Source organism: Acomys minous (assembly GCF_964271855.1).
Source record: "Acomys minous genome assembly, chromosome: 11".
NCBI lineage: Eukaryota > Metazoa > Chordata > Mammalia > Rodentia > Muridae > Acomys > Acomys minous.
This window is the reverse complement of record NC_140492.1, coordinates 99,669,045-99,679,307: the sequence shown is the minus strand read 5'-3', so window position 1 is coordinate 99,679,307 and position 10,263 is coordinate 99,669,045. Positions and strand designations below refer to the sequence as shown.

The 10,263-nt window shown below is 41.0% G+C and overlaps 1 protein-coding gene across 1 annotated transcript in view; it reads left to right on the top strand.

The window, feature by feature from the left end:
• ANKRD31 (ankyrin repeat domain 31) overlaps positions 1 to 10,263 on the top strand; it is a 174,088-nt gene that overhangs the window by 18,271 nt on the left and 145,554 nt on the right. The gene's annotated exons all lie outside the window — the stretch shown is intronic.

The window sequence follows — 10,263 nt, the reverse complement described above, 5'->3', positions numbered from 1 at the left end:
TTAGAGGAGATGCTGGTTAAAGACCACATTGGGATTTTGACACCTATTTGTCAATTAAAGAAGAACGTTGAACCTTTAGAGATTACCTTTCCCACATCATCAGAAACAACACTGAGAGTGAACACTGTAACCAACGAATCACCCACAATAGCAAAGGTGTGAAGCCAGACCTCGACGCCCATTGACACGGGAGTGGACAGAGAAAATGTGGTGTGGCTACACAGTGGAAGTTTACTGGGCCATAAAGAACGAGAATATGTCAATTTCACGAAAATGAATGAAACCTAAGATCATCATATCAAGTGAAAGAAGCCAGACAAAACAGCGATTGCATCATCTCTCTCACTTACAGAATCTAGATGTAGCTCTTCAGTGTCTGTGTACATATAATATAAAAGAAGATGGACTCTCAGGGGAGGGGAGGAAGTCTAAAGAGAGGGTAGTGGGTGGGCAAGAAAGCCAGAACATCTCATATGTAGAATCTAGACTTACACACACACACACACACATACACCCTGAAATCAACAGAGGGATTATTATTTGAGGGGAGGAAAGGGATGGGAGTAGAGTTGAAGAAGAATATTGAGGTGAGGACAGGAGCAAGGTACAGTGATGTATGTATGAGAATGTCAGAACAAAATCCTTTACTTTTGGGCTGGAGAGCTGGCTCACAGGTTAAGAGTACTGACTGCTCTGCCCGAGGTCCTGAGTTCAAGTCCCAGCAACCACACGGTGGCTCACAACCATCTATAATGTGATCTGGTGCCCTCTTCTGGCCTGCAGGGGTACATGCAGGCAGAGCACTGTATACATCATAATAAATGAATAAAACATTTTTTTAAAATCCTTTATTTTGTATGCGAACCAAAACTTAAACAGAAATCAGGGCCACCATTCTGAGTACTCGGATTTGGCGGGTGGGGGAGGCATTTTGAGACAGTGTTTCTCTGTGCAACCTTGGCTGTCCTGGACTTACTTTGTAGACCAGGATGGCCCCCAACTCACAGAGATCAATCAGCCCATTCCTCCTGAATGCTGGGATTAAAGACGTGCGTCACCGCTCGGGTATTCTCATTTTAAATTTTTATTTATTTTAAAAATCACTGTTTTCTGCAAGTGCAGCTGACCCCCTTTGTCTGTGAGTTCTTATCCCATGGATTTGGTCAATCTTGATCTTAAAATATCTGGAAATTCCAGGTATGGCGGTGCATGCTTTTAATCCTAGCACTTGAGAGGCAGAAATGACAAATCCCTGAGTTCCAGGTTAGCTGAGCTACATAAAACTTTTATTTATTTTTTATTTTTTGGAAGAAATATTGTGCCTGTGCTGGATACATAAAGGCTTACTACCCATATGTACCCTTAAACAATACAGAACCGCAACTGTTTATACAGCACTTTCATTGTATCAGGCGTCATTTGTAATTTAGGGAGGAGTTAGAGTCTAGAGGAAGATGTGCATATTTATATGCAAATACTATGAGGTAGATATAGAGGAAGAAATGTATAGTTATATGTGACACAGTGAGTGCCAGTGACCAAGATTCAGTTGTATTATACTACCGTTAGGCCATTAGAGAGATGTAGAAAGTATCCACAGCATTACCACTATACAGAGCACTGAGCATAATATATTACATATATTTTTGGGTTTTGGTTTTGGTTTTTCGAGATAGGATTTCTCTGTGTAGCCTTGGCTGTCCTGGACTCACTTTGTAGACCAGGCCGGCCTCAAACTCACAGCAATCTGCCTGCTTCTGCCTCCTGAGTGCTGGGATTAAAGGCATGTGCCACTTCCGCCTGGCTTACATATATTATTATAAGCAATAATTATATTCCACATATTACATATAGCATGATAGAAAATACTGCGGTATATATCATACGATACATTACTATTTTCAATTTATAAATATGTAGTAGTCAGTATGTTCTATGCCAATTATAATTATACAGTACCAATTGTAATTTTATGACACATAAATGACATATGTAGCACAGGATGTTAATTACATATTGTATTTATAACTTCATTCTATGTAAGCTATGAAGATAGCAACAAAATAAACACTTGCGATGTACTACAAAGCTCAAGACATGGTGTCATCAGTGTTTTTGAGTCTTTGTGAGAAGTCTTATCCACACTGCATCGTCGGCTTCTCCCAGAGAGGTCATTGCCGGCATGGAGTTTTATTGGTTTGGTTTGGTGGTCACCTCCTCCTCCTCCTCCTCCTCCTCCTCCTCCTCCTCCTCCTCCTCCTCCTCCTCCTTTTCTTTTGGTTTTTGGAGCCAAGGTGTAGTCTTGCCTGTCCTGGACTCACTTTGTAGACCAGGCTGGCCTCGAACTCACAGCGATCCACCCACTTCTGTCTCCCAAGTGCTGGGGTTGCAGATGTGCACCATCTTCAAGCTTGTGTTGTTGTTGTTGTTGTTGTTGTTTTTAACTTATTTTTATTTCAAGTTTTGCCATATACAAATGGGTCTTAAATAATATATTGTTCAGAGCTCTGTATTTTTGTTAAGACACTTTGTAAAATTCACTGATGTTGATTCTTCATTTTTCTTTTTCCCTCTTAGTTGTGAGATAGACTACCCATAAAGTACCTCACTGGTATGATTCTCTGGATGAACAGTTAGGCTTACTCCCTCATAGTGAGACAATTGGATTATCTATGTTTCTAGGCAATTGTAAGCAGTGTTATGTGTGTGTCTTGGTGCTAATGTGTAGGCAACTCTTTAGGAGTAGGATTATAGGTGAATAGGATGTCTGTTTTACTTAGTAACTGCCGTGGACACCTCAGTCGGGTATAGGCCCTTGGGGTCAGAAGTTCTTGCAGCGTCGGTGGGCAGAAGATAGGCAAGTGACAGAGACAAAAGTCAGGATTGAGTCTGCGTCTGAGTGTATTTTGGGGACAAGCAAGCCGGGTTTATATACACATTTTAAAACGGGGTGTTTCTCGTGGTTACATTGTTTTTCAATACAATTCAAAAATACAGGATGCAGTGTAATTATTGTCACCAATCTTGAACAGTCATTCATAAGTCGCTAGATTGGTATCAGTGCAGTTGCCCTCTTTATCAAAGGTCAGTGTTTTCTCATTGTGCCAAACATCTGTGAGTCAAGGCAGTTTGTTTTCTTAGCTCATCCGCCACTATCTGAAGTTTTACTCAAACACATTATTTGTAAGTCATAATATGAACTATTCACTGGTGACTAATTCTTAGCCATGTTTTTATTAACAAGTGGAACGGAACTTAGTGGTAAACTTGACTGAATGACCCTTGGCTGCAGTTTCAAGTCAAGGGCCGCCTAGCTACACAGTTATGTCTGAAAAGTTCTTTGATAAGAAAAGTAGAAACAAAGGCAGAAAAAGAAAACAGTCAGAATATTCCCAAAACAATGAGTGATTAAAAAAAAAAAAAGAAGGGGGGGGCTGCAATTAGTTACTCCTGGCAAGAACATCAGATCCATTTCCAGGAGGCTCTCCCTTGAATAGGGGTTGTTGCCTCGGGTTCTGGGTGACGTTTGTCACACAGACTCCACTGGAGGGGTCGTGACAAATAACAACTGCCAAACTTGTTCTCACAGTGTTTGTATGAACTTAGACTCTTGCTAGTGACAAACGCCAGTTCCTCCTGCTCTCTTCTTCACGAGCACCTCGTGGTTCCTAAGTTTTACATGTCTGCGAATCTGCTGAGTCTGTCATTGCATCTCATGATGGCTTTAAATTAACTGCATGGGGCTGGAGAGATGGCTCAAAGGTTAAGAGCACTGTCTGTTCATCCAAAGGTCCTGAGTTCAATTCCCAGCAACCACATGGTGGCTCACAACCATCTATAATGTGATCTCGGTCCTCTTCTGGTGTGCAGGCACACATGCGGGCAGAATACTGTATAAATAAATAAATAGATATTTTAAAAAAAAAGAAATTAACTGCATGGCATTTTTTGGACCTTTAGAATAATTAATTGTACGAATGTGGATGTTTTGCCTGCACATATGTTTGGCACCACTTGCATGCCTGGTGCTGGAAGATACCGGGAGAGGGGGTGTCTGATCTCTTGGAACTGGAGCTATAGACAGTTGTATGTGACTCACTATCTGTGCTGGAAATTAAACCTAGATCCTTTGGTAGAGCAGCCAGTTGCCTCAACTGCTTAGCTATTTCTCCAGCCCCATACCCTTCCTCCTCTTTATATGGTTCCAGTCTTATTTTCTTCTTTAAAATGCCTATGTAAACCCTCTGAAATTGGATAACTAATATGTTTCTTATTGATATTTAGGTATTCTTTATATTCTAGATTCTAATCTTTTCCTAGTTATACATATTTTAAGTATCTTCCTTCCAATTGCAAAAGAGTATTGTGTGTTTGGATTAAGGCAAATTCTTAATTTTGCTATTTTACTTCCATCTTTTTGGTGTGGTAATTTGATGGCTCAATAAATCCTTTATTCTTAACTTTTAAATTTATTTGTTTGTTTGTTTACTTACTTACTTATGGGGAGGGGCTTGCACATGCCAGCACATACTTGTACAGGTCAAAGGACAACTCGCTGCACTTGGCTCTCTCTCCTTCCACCACCCCCTCCTTACCAGCAGAGCTGTCTTGCTGGCCCCAAGGATCCTTTTCTAATCCTGAATTAATAACAGCATCTTACGTTAAATTGAAAGTTTTTTTTTAATAAGGTGAGAACAATAGCTAATTATACTTTATAATCAACTGTACGTCAACCACCCATAGGCATTTACTACAGTATGGCCAGCGGTGATCATCCACACTTAGGATGCTAAATGTCAGAGAAAGGATGATGTGCGGGGGGCCAATGATTCGATGCTTTCTTTTGAGAGCGCAGCTGGTGGGCTGTGACTCGATTCTTTTTTTTTTTTTTTAATCCGCGTTTAGAAAGCACTTCAGAGGGACTTCTTGAAGGCTTGCCATGTGTCCTTTGCACTTAAGGTCATAGAAGGCTGATGTCTGGTTTATACTTGGGGAGATAAATGGGTACAGAGTGACTGGCTCTGACAGTAGGGCAAAGGGAGTGGCCAAGGTGCACTATTAGAATTTGTTCGGGCAAAAAGTGTTTTCATGAACTAGGTACAGGCTATGCTCAAAAGGGAGCCAGCCTGGTAAAATCCAGACCAGAGGATACAAAGAGCGAGCAGACCTCAGCAGAGAGGAAATAAATCGACTTCTGGACTCTGTGTTCCAGAGAAAAAGGAGGCATGTGAATAGGCTCCGTCCTCCCAGATGAAGGGAACGGAAGTGTGTGCCAGATACCAGAGGCGAGTCAAGCCGCCGCAATTCTTACAAATCAACCTGAAAATAATGGCAGGCCCCAGGAATACACAGATGCCGCTGGATAAAAGTACTCAGAAATTCATTGGTAATGTTGGGTTGCCAGTCATCTCCAGGTGGAGATGGACTGGGTTAAAAAAAAATCATTAATCACACTTGCTACAATATTGTGCATGGAAAAGAATTTTTTTTTCTTTCTGATAGGCACTGGTGTCTTTGCAACAGGTTCTAAGGGTGGAGAGCAGAGGTTGAGCTCAGATGTGTGTTTTAGTTGGCATGGATAGTGGGACATGATAGCTAAATGTGTGGTATGTGTGTGTGTGAGAGAGAGAGAGTGTGTGTGTGTGTGTGTGTGTGTGTGTGTAACATTATTAAGAGCTAAAATAGCAGGAGTAAGGGAGATCATGATGCACTAGATTTTTTTTAAGATTTAATTTTTAATACATATACAATTCTCTACCTGCAGGCCAGAAGAGGGCATTAGATCATATTATAGATGATTGTGAGCCACCATGTGGTTGCTGGGAATTGAACTCAGGACCTTTGGAAGGGCTGGCAGTGCTCTTAACCTCTGAGCCATCTCTCCAGCCGCAATAGATTTGTACTGCATATATAGGCCAAAGGGATAGGACATATCTGTGGGGAGATGGAGGAAGGAAGAGGAGCTAGATCAGATGTTGAGAGTGGTCAGGTATCTAGGGTTGGAGATTTTTTTGCTATGCTCACTTATCTGAGATCTTTGCAAAACCTCTGGGTTTGAAGGAACATCACTATAGGTCCCGGGGTTGAAAAGCATGGCTGCAGTTTGGCCAAGTACAGAGTCTTTGTTAGGGGGAAAGCTAAGATTTGCAGCATTCGAAGAGTCTGTCATATTATACATTATATATATAATTTATGTAGCAGATGTATTCTATACATCATGACCTCTTATTTCCTTTTTTTTTATTCTACTGATTTTATAGCAGAATGTGTAAAAAAAAAACTAAAAGTTAACTAATGAGTATTTTATGTATAGTGCAATTTTCTTTAATGTGATTTACTTAATTATAAGCTTATATACTTTAAGGAATATATGTAGCAGCTGACTTTATGTTGTTACATAAAATTGATGAAACACCTTTGAAACCTAACACTTGTTCTCACAAGCCAGCACCAACCATGTCGTGGGCTTTCCTGCCTTTCTTTCTCTGCCTCTCCCACTTAGGGTCTGTGGTTAGTTAAGAGAGTTGAAACCAAAATGGAACCAGGAAATCATAACGTGTAAAATCCATTTTGGAAATTTCAATTCTGCGAGAGGGACATGAGGCATTGCACCAGTCAATTAAACACTGGCATTACATTAGAGAGAGTGCGTACAAGGTGGAAAGCTGAAACAGGCCAGGCAAAAAGAAGACCATTAGGTGAAACGAGTGTCGGAGTTCTGGAAGGATGACAAATCAGACCATAATACCCACGCTAGTTGGATTTATAGTCATCATTAATTGCATGGCTCATCTTTTACCCGTCCCAGCCATGGCCTGCCAACATTGATTGAATGTTTAGTCTTTACTTATGTAACTAGCTTGTAGCTGATTAACTAGGTCTCAACTCTGCCCTCCCTTCATATTTTATTGCTCTTTGCTAGGAAACACTGAGAACCAGTTTTGGCTTTATGGCTTTTACTGCCTGTGCCACAATGGTCAGTCTGGTGGAGATACAGGCCAAGAAAAGCACCCTCAGGGCATTTCATCCTTGCACAAATATCAAAGAGTGTCTGTATTAAAACCTAGATTTTATGCTATAATATATGTCAAGGCCTCAAACCTGTATGGGGCACATGATTGTACTGAATGCCGTAAGGAACCTACTTGTGTGTCTAAACATAGAAAAGCGCAGTAAAAAATACAAAATATAAAGGTACAAAATGGCAAATCTATGTAGTACATTCACCATAGATGGATCTTCCGGCCTAGAAGCTGCCCTTCGTGAGTTGGTGGATGACAGGTGAGTGAATGTGAAAGTCTGGGATATTATACATTACTGTACTTTTATTTTTTGAGACAGCGTTTCACTATGTAGACAATCTCACTGAGATCTGTTAGCCTCTGCCTCCTGAGTGCTGGGCTTGAAGGCTTGTGCCACCATACCCAGTGTCTTCATAACTCCTGAGGAAATCACATCTTTATGACTTTGGCTTAAGCACACTCTCATTAAAAATAAGGAGCAATCTGCTGGCTTGAATGGTGTTCTTTCTGGAATCTTCAGATGGAATCTCTCTGGGACAAATAGAGCTGTTGTGGTTATAGCATGTCAAAAGGAGCCTGAAGGAAGGCAGGGTTGGTCTCTAGTGTAATATACTTGGTTATCTTAGAAGAGAGACACAGAGACAATGCCAGTATGTGATGAAGACAGAATCCCATGCTCCTCCATGCAAAGGAGTGCCAAGAACTGCTGGCAACCTCTCCAGCCGCTGGACACTCATACATCTTCTGATTGCTGAGTCTTCATTACACCAAGAGGCCGTGTGAAGGGACTGACCTGTACCATCTTGGCTTGTGCAAGGACATCCTGTGATGTTTGCAAAGTGATGAAATACATCTCCTAGCAGCAAGCACATTTCTCAGTACTGCCTGTCCTTGGATGATGCATGACTTCTCTCTCTCTCTCTCTCTCTCTCTTTCTCTCTCTCTCTCCTTCTCCCTCTCTCTCTCTGTGTATATATATATATGCATATATATGTATATATACATATATACATACACACACACACACACACAATTATTGCTTTGCATTGCCTGACATTGAAACTATGATTAAGCTCTTTTGGTTTTGTTCCTTTTCCTGTATCAGCAGACACACAGTTATATTAATATAAATATATTTACATGGTTGTTTTAGTTATACACAATGGAGGTTGCTCAGTTGGTAATTTCATTGGTCCAGAAACTATTAAACTTCAGGGTTTTGTTATATATTATTTACTTATATCAATTTTCCTTTTCCTCTTCCTCCTCCTTTATTTAGACAGACTGGCTGCAAAATGTCTATGTAGCCAGGGATGTCCTTGAATTTCTGATCTACCTTTCTCTACCTTTAAAAAAATATGTATTGTTATTATTTTAACTATGTGTGCATATATGTGGTGGTCTGCCCATGAGTTCAGGTGCCCAAAAGAGCCAGATGCTTCAGATCTACCCAGATCTAGAATGACATGTGGTTTCAAGCTGCCTGACGTGGATGCTGGGAACTGAACTTACGCCCTCAGGGAGAGCTGTAACTGCTTTTGTTGTAACTTGCTTAAACTTTATAGGCCTTCTATTGGGACCTACTTTAGTTTCTAGCACAAGTGTGGCTCCTCTGTTAATAACTGTTGTCTCTTTTAGCATACCAGAAGCCATTTTGTCTCCCAGGTCTCCATTTTGATCATGAGGTAAAGTTAAGTTCCGGTTCTCTGGCTGTACCTGCCTGGGAGCTTGAACAGCCTTTTACTCACAACTCAATACCTGTTGAACATTCTGCTTGAATTAATGATTTATGTTTTACTTAAACAAAGCCACAATATCTTGTTATGTTCCTTTCTCCCAGAAGGATGGGGAAATAAAAAGTCCCCAGGCCTATATCCTAGTCAATCAGCTTAAAATGCTTTGTCTAGCCACCTGGATACATCCTGCTTGGAACAAAATTGATTCTTCTTGTGCTTGGCTAATCAAAATTAGGTAATGCTGCCTTCCCCCTTGCTTCCCACCTGGCTACCTGGTTAGAGTTTTTTGTTTTGTTTTGTTTTGTGTTGTTTTTAAATAAAAAGCCTGCCTTAGAGACAGACCAGTGTCATAACTGGCTCCTGAGCTCAGATTATGGCCCTGAATGGTCAGTTTTTGTTCATTGTTCAATAAACTTTCATCAGTCTGAGTCTGAGCCTGGTGTTTGAGTGGTCAATGTGCAGCTATCCCTGAACCCATAACACTTTTTTAATCATTGAATCATCTCTCTAGTGCCACCTCCCCACCCTGCCTCTATCTCCTGGGTGCTAGGATTACAGGTGTGTTCCCCCATGCTTGACCAACTCTCTTATTTTCTTTTTTGAGACAGGGGTTCTCTGTGTAGCCCTGGCTCTCCTGGACTTGCTTGGTAGACCAGGCTGGCTTTGAACTCACAGAGATCTGCCTGCCTCTGCCTCCTGAGTGCTGGGATTAAAGGTGTGTGCCACCAAGCCAGGCTTGACCAATTCAGCTGAAAAAAAAAAAAAAGCTTGCATACCACTTTTTCTCCACCTAAAACTCCTATTCTTTCCTGTAGTATTATGTGTGTTATATTAAGAAATATATAATGACTTTCTCACACATACACACACACATTGAGATGAACAGTAAAGGTTTGTGTGTTTGTTTATATGTAAATTATTCTAAAACAAAAAGCAGCAGTGGGAAAGTTATGCTTTTCTGCAGCAGCAGGGTTGGCTGCAGAGTGTCTCATGTAGAGGGTCTTATCACACTCTCTTATTATTTTCTTAGCCTTCTGAAACAAGCCACAAGTCAAGCTCTGGATGCGTTCTGTCACGCATAAGCCAGAACCCGTATCTGTCAATCAAACATAGCCACATTCTCAGGGGGACCATCACTTGAGCTTCTGTACAAGAAATCCCAGAGCTATCGCTGTGGTTAATCTATAAACGAAGCCACAGGGCGATAATGTTCAAGCTGCAGCTGTGTTTCACTTGCTTCAGTGGCAGCAGGGTACCCCAAGCCAAGTCATCCTTCACTGCTGGACCTTGTGGACGCTTCTGGCTTCTTCAAGTTAGCAGCTGTGATGGCGGCATAGGAATGGATTCCCGAGAGAGTGGAAAGACAATACCCCTTAGTGTGTGAACGCGTGAAAGATTTTGGTAGACATTGCTAATTTATTCTTTTTATTTTTATTTTTTAAATCAAATGAATCTCTTCTCTTCTTTTCCCAAGAATATATGAGAGCTCTTATTTCCTCTACATT